This window comes from Palaemon carinicauda, chromosome 17 (genome assembly GCF_036898095.1).
Source record: "Palaemon carinicauda isolate YSFRI2023 chromosome 17, ASM3689809v2, whole genome shotgun sequence".
NCBI lineage: Eukaryota > Metazoa > Arthropoda > Malacostraca > Decapoda > Palaemonidae > Palaemon > Palaemon carinicauda.
In genome coordinates, this window is record NC_090741.1 from 99715706 (window position 1) to 99729389 (window position 13684).

Here is a 13684-nt window from a genome sequence, read left to right on the forward strand (position 1 = left end):
AAGTTGAGTACTATTTCTTTTATGTATAAATGTAGGCTCTTGGTTAAAATTAAAGTAATTAAAAGAGTTATCTTTGATACAAGAGCTGTTGCCTGCTGGAGGCATCATGGATGCTGTCGCTCGCTAGAATAGGATTTATTTGTTAGCAAGAGCGACGTTCCCAGCCCCTTTGCGCTTAAATATTAGCTACTTAGCTTATTTAGGAATTCTGTTATGATGCGATAGTAGTGTGCCTGGCGAAGTTTTGCCAAGGCTGCCAACACTAGTCTTCGTAGGCTAGTTGTTGGCCTATGTACTTCCTGCATGATAATTAGTCTTCCAAATGTGATTTTATTGCTTTAAGCGTTAGGCAACGTTATACATATAAGTCCTTTTCGAGTACCTTCTAAGATAGTATTGGTGTGAGTTTCGGTAAATTAGGTAATCGATTCTCTTAGTGCCTAGGCTAGGTTGTCTTAGGTCATTATAATATTATCTGTTCCCCGTTTGCTCCCTTCTCTTCGGGGAAGGGGCAAACCCTTTCCCTCTGTTTAAGCCTTAGGCTTAACTCTAGTGGTTTATTTGAATTAATCTTCAAATATATCTATGCTGGAGTAGTACTGTACCTTCCCGTTCCAACTGTATTGGTTCAGAGGGGGACAGTACAACAGTGTTTAGTCTGAGCCCGGTTTGTCTGGCATGGGGCAGAGTCTCCCTTGCTGACTGACTCGGGCATTAAGGGTTATCCCCTTGGTCCACCTTGTTGGGTACCAGTAGTGATCCCTTTACTCGGTGACTCATCAGACTGTCCTATTGCCGTTCCGGTCTCGGGATATGTTCCCTTTTCTGGAAAGGCAATTCCTTCCTTGCCGTGGTTCTTGGGAGGCAGCCAGTAGTGCCGGCCTCCCTCTCGGGTCTTTCTCTAACTGAGATGAACTGTCTTAGTTGGGAATGACCCTTAACCAAGGTAAGGTTGGATAGGACCCTCTGTCCTTCCCTTCTTTTTTCCGTTCCTTGTGTCAGTCGCCTGCATCCTTGCCTAGCCTAGGTTGGGATGAGGAACTGACATGGTCTCCTGTCGGCCGGCAAAGTGTGCCGACCGGCAGAGACCATTACTTTGAGTGCTGCCCGGTCCTTTCTTGGTCCCTCCATCGCTGCCGTCTGAAGATTCAGTAGGCAGCGGTTAGGAAGCTTGACTTAGTGTCTCCCCTTCCTTTCGGCACTCTTTCGGGTGCCGGGCCCAGAGACTCATAGTCTCTTAACCCGGCACTCATTCTATTGTCTTAGTATGTGTTGTCCTTGCCGTCTGCCGGCCTACAGGCCGGCCGTCGGTGGGGAGGGGTGTTCTCCAGTTCTGTTGCTGTCGGTCGGCGTTGGGTGTATACCTTTGCCGGCCGGTCTCTTGCTCATCTGCCGGCCACTACAAGTGGGGCCGGCAGCCGAGCGCTGCCTAGTGTGGGGGCCAGCCGGCAGGGTTTGTTTACTGCTGCCGGCCGGCCTGCGACACTGCCCAGTCAGCCGGCCACTAAGAATGATGGCCGGCAACTCAGTGCAAACCGGGTGGCTACGGTCCGGCAACCACTGCCGGCCGGTTCAGGCATGGGATCTGGAGTTCTCCCCAATAAAGGTGATCTGATGTTGTGTACTTGAGATCTACCTTTCGAAAAACAGGGGGGGGGGGTGCTGATCGGCAATAGCCGGCTGGCACACCACCCTCAGGTACTGTATCAGTCCCCTCTTGGTGGTATATTCAACCAAGGGAGTTCATGATGTATTAGGTTACAACACTGTCTTTTCTATCTTACTTGTGTTACTGGTACAATCACCTGGTGTCGCCTTACAAGGATAAAAGATAATTCTTTTATCCCTGGCCGGAATGGTAATATTTTACCTTAGGTGTGAGCTACACCTAATTTCCTTTGGGAATACGTTCTCTGGTTATTCTAGTAAAGACTAACTATGTGACTTGGCTGGTGGGCTTCCACAGGTGTTTGTGTGGGTTTCACAAGTAGGTGTCTTTCCCTTATTCTTGTTGAATACTCATTTGTTACATGTGAATTGAAATTCACTTGATATTCATGGAAATTTTTCTTCTTTTACAGGAGGAGCATCCGAAGTGTGATAGTGTCTTCTGCAATGTCCGCAGTAAGAACTTTTGCGGACATGCCTCGTGTAGGAGGCACGCGGCTTGTGCAGCCTCCAATGATGACCATCGTTACTGGGATCCGCAGGTATGTGCTGTATGTACTAACCTGCTATCAGAGGCTTTTGAATCCCCTAGGTCGGCGGAGTCAAGAGATGCAGCGAGGGAGAGGCTTCGCTTATGGGTAAGGGGTTTTCAGAAAAACACCACTGGACCTTATCTTCCTAACGAGAAGATGAGGGCATACCTTTTTCCCAAGGCTTCCCCTGATGCTGTTGTTCCCCAGCCTCGGCCGGAGATCCCTCTGATCCAGATTCCAGTGGAGGAGGATGTCGCTGACGCCATGCAGGACATCCAGTTGGACGACAAGATGTCCGACTTGTCCGATCGTGCGGAGCAGGATCTCCTCGCAGAGGGCGAGGAGGAGGATCGAGATCCTATTGCCGTGGAGGAAGAGGTTCCCGTATCATCAGACGTGCCGGTTCAGGTCCCTGAACCTATCCCCTCTACCTCGTCCGCTCTTCCAGCAGAGCTTGGACAGGCTCTCTCTTCCATCGTTGGTATGATCCAACAGATGCAGAGGGAGAATAATCAGAAGGCCGCTACTTTGGAGCTCCAGATGCAGAAGATCACAGCATCACGTGGACCTCCAAAGAAGCTCAACGTTAAGGACCTTCCTCTGTGCTCGGATGCCAACCCGTGGAGATATGCCGAGCACATGCCGATGACGATTGGGAAGATCGTCATGTCGGAGAAACTGGGCTCAGTTCCCCTTGAGGAGGTGGAATTCTGGCCCAGTAGAGGGGCCTACCCGGACTGCTATGTCCGTTTGAAGAAGGAGCCGGCTTCGAAGGAGGAGACGGAACCAAAGGAGGTGATTATTCTGGATCACTCCAAGGCTCAAGCCACTTTGACAGCTGCTTTAAAGGAGAGGGGGTTCTCAAACTCAAAGGTTGCCGCTTTGAGTAAGAAGCACCCCTCCTTTGTATCCTCCCCGGCTAGGGCCTTCCCCTTTATGCAAAAGGGGTTTGCGGCCGTCATCAAGGCGGTTGAAGCTGGCAAGCCGTGCCCGTCTTTGGAGGAATGTAAACCTCTATCGTTGGCATTGCCAATGGACAATAAGGACTGGAAGGAGGTGCACCTTACTTTCTCGGTTGGGAAGTTGGACGCCGACATTGCAGGACAGCAGTTCGGCGAAAACCTTCCCAAGTTGTCGGAATTCCTTCTACGGAGGGAATTGGACACAAAGGAGCGCCTGGCAGCCTCGATGTCTCTCCAGACCAACATGGAGACGATGGCTAGCGACCCCAAGATGCCAGAGATGTTCATGGTTATGGCCAAAATCCATCTGGCCACAGTAACCAAGGACCTCTATTGCTTTGTTAAAGCAAGGAGGGCCTGTAGGGAGTTTGTGTTCGCCTCGGCCACAGTGAGGCATGAACCCAAGAGGCTAATTTCATCCAGCATCTGGGGTAAAGATCTCTTTCCCAAGGACGTGGTCAAAGAGATCGTGGACAAGGCAGCCACTGAGAACCGCAATCTTCTCCTGAAGTGGGGCCTGTCCCTTAAGAGGAAGTCTTCTCCGGATGAGGGCCCTCAGCCGAAAGGAAAGGCGAAGAAGTCAAGGTTTTCCTCCCGTCCAGCCAAGTCCTTCAAACCGCAAAGACAACAGCAGCAGCAGCCAGCTTTGCCTCCGGTTCCACAACTGGTAGCCCAGACCCCGACCACCTTCCAATGGGTTCCCCAAGCCATGTCATCAGCTTCCCCGGCATTCAATCCCGTGTTCGAGGGACAGTCGACCACGTTTCGTGCAAGACCCAGAGGAGCAGCTAGAGGGTCATCAAGACGCCCCTCTAGGGGACGAGGATTCAGAGGTGGTCGCGGCCAGGGAGGCAAGACTGCAGGGCAGTCAAAGTGAAGTATCGCCGGTAGGTGGGAGACTTCAGTATTTCCGGGATCGCTGGACCTTCGATCCCTGGGCCCACAGCCTTCTCAAAAATGGACTGGGTTGGAGTTGGTACAGTACTCCGCCCCAGTGCCCTCAATTTTTCCAACACTCCACCCCCGTTTTGGAGGAGTACATCCAAGATCTGTTGGAGAAAAAGGTGATCAGGAGGGTAAAGTCCATCAAGTTCCAAGGGAGGCTGTTTTGTGTTCCCAAGAAAGACTCGGGGAAACTCAGAGTCATTCTGGACTTGTCACCACTCAACAAGTTCATAGTGAACCACAAGTTCAAGATGTTAACGTTACAACACATAAGGGCCTTACTGCCCAAGAGGGCATATACCGTCTCCATCGATTTGTCAGACGCATATTGGCACGTTCCAATAAGTCGTCGTCTCTCCCCCTACCTAGGATTCAAGCTACAACAAAAACTCTACGCTTTCAGGGCGATGCCCTTCGGACTAAACATAGCCCCAAGGATCTTTACGAAGCTTGCGAGCGCAGCTCTCAAACAGTTACGCCTAGAAGGGTTCCAGGTAGTAGCCTACCTGGACGATTGGTTGGTGTGGGCAGCATCCAGATCAGAATGCTTGCAAGCTTCCCTACAAGTGATTCAGTTCCTGGAATATCTAGGCTTCATGATCAACAGAAAGAAGTCTCGTCTTTCTCCAGCTCAGAGGTTCCAGTGGTTGGGAATTCACTGGGATCTAGTGTCACACCGTCTTTCCATCCCGATGTCAAAGAGGAAGGAAATAGTGGGGTCTGTCAGGAGACTTCTAGGTTCCGAGAGGATATCAAGACGCGAACAAGAGAGGGTTTTGGGCTCTCTTCAGTTTGCATCAGTAACAGACCCAGTGCTAAGAGCACAGTTAAAAGATGCAGCGGGAGTATGGAGAACCTTTGCATCGAAAGAGCGAAGGGACTTGAAGAGACCGGTCCCACTTCGACAACGTTCTCTTCTCAGACCGTGGTCTCAAGCCAGTCGTCTAAAGAGGTCTCTACCTCTTCAGCCACCCCCCCCCCGTCAGTGACAATCCACACAGACGCCTCAAAGGTAGGGTGGGGGGGTCACTCCCATCGGAAAAAAGTGCAAGGGATCTGGTCCAAACTATTTGGGACCTTTCACATAAACTTTCTAGAAGCTATGGCAGTACTTCTTACCCTGAAGAAAGTATCCCCACGTCACTCGATCCACGTAAGGTTGGTACTGGACAGCGAGGTGGTTGTGAAATGTCTGAATCGGCGGGGATCGAGATCCCCACCTCTCAACCAGGTAATGTTAGCCATATTCCGACTGGCGGAGAAGAAGAAGTGGCACCTGTCAGCAGTTCACCTTCAAGGAGTCCGGAATGTGACCGCGGACGCTCTATCCAGGGTGACACCGATAGAGACAGAATGGTCCCTAGACGCAGGATCATTCTCTTTCATCTTGAGACAAGTCCCAGAACTGCAGATAGACCTCTTCGCGACGAAGGACAACAAGAAGCTGCCGAAATATGTGTCCCCATATGTGGACCCCTCGGCAGAAGCAATAGATGCGATGTCCCTCGATTGGAACAGATGGTCCAGGATCTACCTGTTTCCCCCTCACAATCTGATGTTGAGGGTCCTCAACAAACTGAGATCCTTCAAGGGAGTAGCAGCAATAGTGGCCCACAAGTGGCCGAACAGTGTATGGTTCCCTCTAGCTCTGGAACTACGACTAAGGTTTCTACCACTCCCGGACCCAGTTCTGTCCCAGCAAGTCCAGAAGTCGACTGTCTTCGCTTCATTACAGAAAACCCGAACCCTGCAGCTCATGATTTTCTCTCCCTAGCGGTGAAGAAACGGTTCGGAATCTCGAAAGATAGTATCGACTTCCTGGAAGAATACAAGTGTAAGTCTACTAGGATGCAGTACGAATCTGCATGGAAGAAATGGGTAGCCTTTGTCAAAGATAAGAACCCGCACGAGATCTCTACGGAGTTCTGCCTATCCTTCTTCATTCACCTCCACGGACAGGGGCTGGTGGCGAACACAATTTCTACATGTAAGTCAGCTCTAACAAGACCCATTCTATATGCCTTCCAGGTAGACCTCGCTAACGAGATGTTTAATAAGATCCCAAAGGCCTGTGCTAGGCTTAGACCATCAGCTCCTCCAAAGCCTATTTCATGGTCGTTAGACAAAGTCCTTCATTTTGCCTCTTTACTAGATAATGAGGAATGTGCGTTGAAGGACCTGACTCAAAAAGTGATCTTCCTTTTTGCCCTTGCTTCTGGGGCCAGAGTTAGTGAGATTGTGGCCCTCTCGAAAGAGGAGGGCCGAGTTCAGTTCCTGGATGGGGGAGAACTGAACCTGTTTCCGGACCCTACGTTTCTCGCTAAGAACGAGTTGCCCACCAACAGGTGGGGTCCCTGGAGAATCTGCCCTCTGAAAGAAGATGCATCTCTATGTCCCGTAGAATGCCTTAAGGTCTATCTTCGTAGAACTTCAGACTTCCATGGGGGCCAACTATTCAGAGGAGAAACATCGGGCTCGAATTTATCTTTAAATCAGCTTAGGGCGAAAATTACATATTTTATTCGCAGAGCGGATCCTGACAGTTCACCCGCAGGTCATGATCCGAGGAAAGTTGCTTCATCATTAAACTTCTTTAACTTTATGGATTTTGAACACCTTCGTTCATACACTGGCTGGAAGTCTTCCAGGGTATTCTTTCGCCACTATGCTAAGCAAGTGGAGCAGCTAAAGAGGTCTGTGGTAGCAGTTGGTTGCGTCGTTAACCCTGCTGTTTAACTCTGCGAGGAACAGCGGAATCATTTGGGACTTGGATTCTTGGGTGAATGGTTAGTTATATGCGTTGATATAACTGGTAGTGAAGGCTCTCAGAGCCCACAGTGACTGTTCCAACGTTATGGTGATGGTAGCACAAGTACAGACAGGTGTGCCAAGCGTTTGCCAACGCTATTGTCAGCAAAGTAGTAACATGGACGTTAAGTTTGATACCGGGGTATGTGTAAGTGACACATATGTTTTTCTTTCAGATAATCATTCATCCATGCACTACAGTACTTGTGTAAATTGTTGGTCATCCACCTAGCATATGTACATATTTATGGTGACCATGTCTATTTATTGTTTCTCAATAAACTTGTTCTCGGGAACCTTGCGTCTCCTTCACCTATTTTTGATTTCATATTGTTTTTTGAGCATTTAGCCTATGTATATTAATCGGGGATATCTATAATAGCCTATTCCTTAATGCAAAGCCTGGATTATACTGGTTTATACTTTCCTTAGCAATAAGGACTCCACCCCTTTCTGAGGATGGTGGTAGCAGCAAGTTTAATCCTACGCAGATATAACCTTTTGTCTAATTTTACTTCGACCAGGGTGCTGGTCGGGACTTTTTCTTTTGGATACTGTAGTCCCGTAAGACTTCGCTTTACTTCATATAGAGTGAGACCACTATATGGTACTGGCTGGCGAGTGATTCATACATAGGTATATGTACTCTTCGTTCGTTTCTAGAGTCTAGTAGGACTCCTCCCTGTAGGGGGCAGGAAGCACTCTCATGGCTTATGATTAGTGAAAAGATGTATAACGGTAACATCTTAGGTCTGTCAGTCGAGTTGACTAAGAAACATTCTTGAGGAGTACGGCACGTATTGAGAATCCACAGATACAGTAATGCTCTGGTATACTTCCATCAGGACGACATGGCTTGAGCCCAAAAAACGGATTTTGAGCGAAGCGAAAAATCTATTTTTGGGTAAGATAGCCATGTCGTCCTGATGGACCCGCCCTGCTCCTTTTCAAAAATAAAATAAATAAATAAGAGTGAAAAGGATAGTAGGACCCCTCCCTACATACAGTATCTGTAGCACCTCGTGTATCGCTACAAGGAATACAGATGGCGCCGTGAGCGGCGCAGGGCACGCTTTCGAAACGGGGAGGAGGGATGCCTTATGAACGGCTCCCCCCTTTCTTATCGTTTTCGTTTTCTTGCCATTTTACCCCTACGAAGTGTTAACTCTATTCGGGGTATAGATTGCTATGAGGCGTGTCAAGAATACGTCCACTGATATTTACGATATCCCTAAGGTCTTTTTTAGGGATACTCGCTCCAGGAGTTAGAATTCTGGGTACCTGAAGGTAAATTCTCTGGGAATATCGCCGTAGTTGTAATATACCCTAGGAAGCTGCCTTAAGGAACTTCCATCAGGACGACATGGCTATCTTACCCAAAAATAGATTTTTCGCTTCGCTCAAAATCCGTTTTTCGCTCTGAGTTGATTCAAAGATAAATTTGAGCCTGATGTTTCTCCCCTGAATAGTTGACCACCCTTGAAGTCTGAAGTTCTACGAAGATAGACCTTTAGGCATTCTACTGGACATAGAGATGCATCTTCTTTTACAGGGCAGATTCTCCAGGGACCCCACCTGTTGGTGGGTAACTCATTCTTGGCGAGAAACGTAGGATCCGGAAACAGGTTCAGTTCCCCCCCATCCAGGAACTGAACACGACCTGCCTCTCTCGAGAGTGCTACGATCTCACTAACACTGGCCCCGGAAGCGAGTGCAAATAGGAAAATAACTTTTTGTGTCAAATCCTTTAACGCACATTCTTCATTGTTCAACAGTGAGGCGAAATGAAGAACATTGTCTAAAGACCATGAGATGGGCTTTGGAGGTGCTGAAGGTCTGAGCCTAGCACAGGCTTTCGGAACTTTATTAAAGATCTCGTTGCCTAGGTCGATCTGGAAGGCAAATAAAATGGGTCTCATCAAAGCAGATTTACACACTGAAATCGTGTTAGCTGCCAACCCTTGACCATGGAGGTGGATGAAGAAAGATAAGCAGAAGTCTCTTGAGATCTCCTGCGGATTCTTTGCCTTTGCAAAGGCCACCCATTTTCTCCAAGATGACTCATGTTGCCTTCTAGTTGATTTGCACTTATATTCCTCTAGGAAGTCTATGCTGGCTTTCGAAATCCCGAAACGCTTTCTCACCGCAAGGGCGAGAAAATCTTGAGCTGCAGAGTTCGGGTTTTCTGTAATGAAGCGCAGACAGTCGACTTCTGGACTCGCTGGGTCAGAACTGGATGTGGTAGCGGCACAAACTTCAGCTGTAGTTCCAACGCCAAGGGGAACCACATGCTGTTCGGCCACTTGTGGGCCACTATTGCCGCTACCCCCTTGAAGGATCTCAGTTTGTTGAGGACCCTCAACAGAAGGTTGTGAGGGGGGAACAGATAAATCCTGGACCATCTGTTCCAGTCGAGGGACATCGCATCCACTGCTTCCGCTAAGGGGTCCTCGTACGGGGACACGTACAGGGGCAACCTCTTGTTGTCTTTCGTTGCAAAGAGGTCTATATGTAGTTCTGGGACTTGATTCAGAATGAAGGAGAATAATCCTGCGTCTAAGGACCATTCCGACTCTATCGGTGTGAACCTTCATAGAGCGTCCGCTGTCACGTTGCGAACTCCTTGAAGGTGAACTGCCGATAGGTACCACTTCTTCTTTTCCGCCAATCGGAAAATGGCCAACATCACCTGGTTGAGAGGTGGGGACCTCGACCCTTGTCGATTCAAGCATCTCACAACCACCTCGCTGTCCATCACCAATCTTATGTGGATCGAGTGACGCAGGGAGACTTTCTTTAAGGTAAGGAGCACTGCCATAGCTTTTAGAAAGTTTATGTGAAAGGTCCTGAATAGCTTGGACCAAGTCCCCTGGACTTTTTTCCGATGAAAGTGACCTCCCCATCCCTCCTTTGAGGCGTCTGAGTGAATCGTCATCGACGAGGGAGGTGGCTGAAGAAGAACCGACTTCTTTAGATGTCTGGCTTAGGACCAAGGCCTGAGAAGAGTACGTAGCCGAGGCGGCACTGGTCTTCTCAGATCTCTTCGCGCGTTTGATGCATACCTTCTCCAAACTCCGGTTGCATCCTTTAGCTGTGCTCTTAGCACTGGGTCTGTCACCGAAGCAAACTGGAGAGAACCTAGTACACTCTCCTGTCCGCGTCTTGATATCCTTTCGGAATCTAGAAGTCTCTTGACAGAGCCCGCTATCTCCTTCCTTTTCTTCGTCGGGATGGAGAAACAGTGTGACAAAAGGTCCTAGTGGATTCCCAGCCACTGGAACTTTTGGGATGGAGAAAGTCGAGACTTTTTTCTGTTGATCTTGAAGCCTAGGTACTCTAGGAACTGGATCACCTGACTGGAAGCTTGCAAGCATTTGGTCTCGGATGCTGCCCACACCAGCCAGTCGTCCAGGTAGGCTACTACCTGAATTCCCTTTAGGCGTAATTGTTTGAGAGCTGCGCTCGCAAGCTTCGTGAAAATCCTTGGGGCTATGTTTAGCCCGAATGGCATGGCTCTGAAGGCGTATAGTCTTCGTTGTAGCCTGAACCCTAGGTAGGGGGAGAGTCGACGGCTGATTGGAATGTGCCAATAGGCGTATGACAAGTCTATAGAGACTGAGTATGCCCTCTTGGGCAGTAAGGTCCTTATGTGTTGCAGTGTTAGCATTTTGAATTTGCAATTCACCATGAACTTGTTGAGTGGCGACAAGTCCAGAATGACTCTGAGCTTTTCCGAGTCTTTCTTGGGAACACAAAACAGCCTCCCTTGGAATTTGATGGACTTCACCTTTCGGATCACCTTTTTCTCCAACAGTTCTTGAACGTACTCCTCCAGAACGGGGGTGGAGTGTTGGAAAAACCGAAGGGACGAGGGTGGAGTGCTGTACCAGCTCCAGCCCAGTCCATTCTTGAGTAGGCTTTGGGCCCATGGATCGAAGGTCCAACGATCTCAAAATTTCATCATTCTTCCTCCTACCGGTATCATTTCACTTGGACTGCCGTCCTGAGGTCTTGCCTCCCTGACCACGACCACCTCTGAATCCCCTTCCCCTTGAGGGGCGCCTAGACGAGCCTCTGGCTGCTCCTCTAGGCTTCGGTCGAAAGGAAGAAGACTGTCCTTTGAACGTTGGGGTGAATGCCGTGGACTGACCTGGCACAGCCTGGGGTACCTACTGAAAAGTGGTCGGGGTTTGTGCCACCATCTGGGGCACTGGAGGCAATGGCAATTGCAGTTGCTGTTGCTGTCTAGAGGGCTTGGCTGGCCGAGACGGTAGCCTAATCCTCATATTCTTCCTCTTTGGTTGAGGACCCTCATCCGGGGAAGACTTTCTTTTGATAGCCAGGCCCCACTTCTGGAGAAGGTTTCTATTCTCCACGGCGGCCTTATCAACAACTTCTTTGACCATATCGGTAGGGAAAAGGTCTTTTCCCCAAATGTTGGAGGAGATTAACTTCCTTGGCTCGTGTCTCACCGTAGCCCCGGTGAACACGAACTCCCTACAAGCTCTCCTTGCCTTGACGAAGCCATAAAGGTCCTTCGTCACTGTGGCTAGGTGAGTCTTAGCCACAACCATGAACATTTCATGGACCTTGGGGTCACTTGCCATCGTTTCAAGAGTAGTCTGATGAGACATTGAGGCAGCCAGTCTTTCTTTTGTCTCGAACTCTCTTCGTAAAAGAAAGTCGGACAGCTTGGGGAGGTCCTCGCCGAATTGCCGTCCGGCAATATCAGCCTCCAACTTTCCCACTGAGAACGTCAGATGGACATCCTTCCAGTCTTTGTGGTCCATAATCAGGGCCAGCGACAAGGGTTTACACGTCTCCAGGGAGGGGCAAGGCTTGCCGGCCACGACTGCCTTAAGGACAGCCGCAAACCCTTTCTGTAAAAAGGGGAAGGCTCTAGCAGGAGAGGACACAAAGGAAGGGAGCTTCTTGCTCAATGCAGCTACCTTCGAGTTAGAGAAGCCCTTCTCCTTCATCGAGGATGAAAGTAGGGCTTGAGCCTTAGCGTGGTCCATGATTATGACCTCCTTCGGCTCTGTCTCCTCCCTTGAAGCTGGTTCTTTTCTCAGCCGGACATAGCAGTCCGGATATGATGCCTTGCTGGGCCAGAATTCCACCTCCTCTAGGGGAACTGAACCCAGCTTATCCGAGATGAAGATCTTTCCAGTCGTCATCGGCATGTGCTCAGCATACCTCCATGGGTTAGTATCTGAGCATAAGGGAAGGTCTTTCACATTGAGCCTTTTCTGGGGCCCATGTGATTCTGCCAGGGACTGCATCCGCAGTTCCATAGCAGCCGCCTTCTCCTGATTCTCCTTCTGCATTTGTTGGATCATTCCAACAATCGAAGAGAGGGCCTGTTCCAGCTCTACTGGGAGACCGGCCGATGTTGAGGGAATAGGCTCCGGAATCTGAACCGGACTAGCCGACACCTTGTCGATCTCATCCTCTACGACGTCCGGGGCTTGAACTTCATCCTGACCTTCTGCCAGGAGGTCTTGTTCCAAACGCTCGTCCACGTAAGACATCCTGTCATCTAACTGGATGTCTTGCATCGCGACTGCGACTTCAACGTCCACCTGGACCTGATCTTGGGGGATCTCCTCTTGAGGCTGGGGAATCACAGTATCAGCTGATGCCTTGGGAAAAAGATACGCCCTCATCTTCTCACTTGGAAGATAAGGGCCAGAGGTGTTCTTTTGGAAGCCCCTTACCCAGGTACGAAGCTTCTCCCTTGCTATATCCCTTGATTCCGCCGTCCTAGGGGAATCAAAAGCCTCAGTAATCAGGTTAGTGCATACAGTACATACCTGAGGGTCCCAATACTGGAGATCATCCTTGGAGTCAGCGCATGCTGCGTGTCTCCTACAAAGCTCATGTCCGCAGAGGTACTTGCTGCGGATGTTGCAGAAAACATTTCCGCACTTCGGAGGGTCCTCCTGTAAAGAGAAGAAATTTCCATGAGTATCAAGTGAACTATGTATCACTGGATATGCATAGTATAGCATAACAATTCATAAAGGAAAGACACACACTTGTGTTTCCCTCACAACCCATTGTTGCAGTCTTCCAGATAATAAAATCAAATGGTTAATCTTTTCTAGAGTAACCAATGCCAGGTTTCCAGAGGAAACAGGTGAAGCTCACACCTAAGCAATGATTTTAAGATCCTGGATAATAAACAGGAAAGAACTCACTTTCCTATCTCTAGGGCAACAGCAAAGGGATGTGCAAGAAAACACAAAAGTGTTAGAACACACAGTGCTGTACCAAAACCCTTACCATAGTTTTCTTCTTACTGTATATGTTATACTGAAGAATACTAGTACAGTAGAGGGGGATACGTGCCGGCCGGCACACACCATAACTAGCTTTAAAGTATACTACTTAACTGCTATAAGGCGGCAGCACTCTGGTTCAAATGCATATGCCGGCCGGCAGCAACTGCCGGCCGGCAACAGCCAATGTCAGCCGGCAACTACACAAGGTAGTACCCAGCTGCCGGCCACACTCTTGGTGACCGGCAGACAAGGGCTGACATAAGCCGGCCGGCAAAGGTACAAGACCGATGCCAGCCGGCAGCAAAAGAACCAGAGGACTACACCTGCCCGGCTGCCGGCCTCATAGACCGGCAGCCGGGTCGGGTACAGCACTAGAAGAAAAATAGAATGGATGCCGGGATAAGAGTGTACACTACCTCCAAGCCCGGCAATCCGAAAGAGTGCATATAAGGAAGGGGAGAATCTAATTCAGGCTTCCTGACCA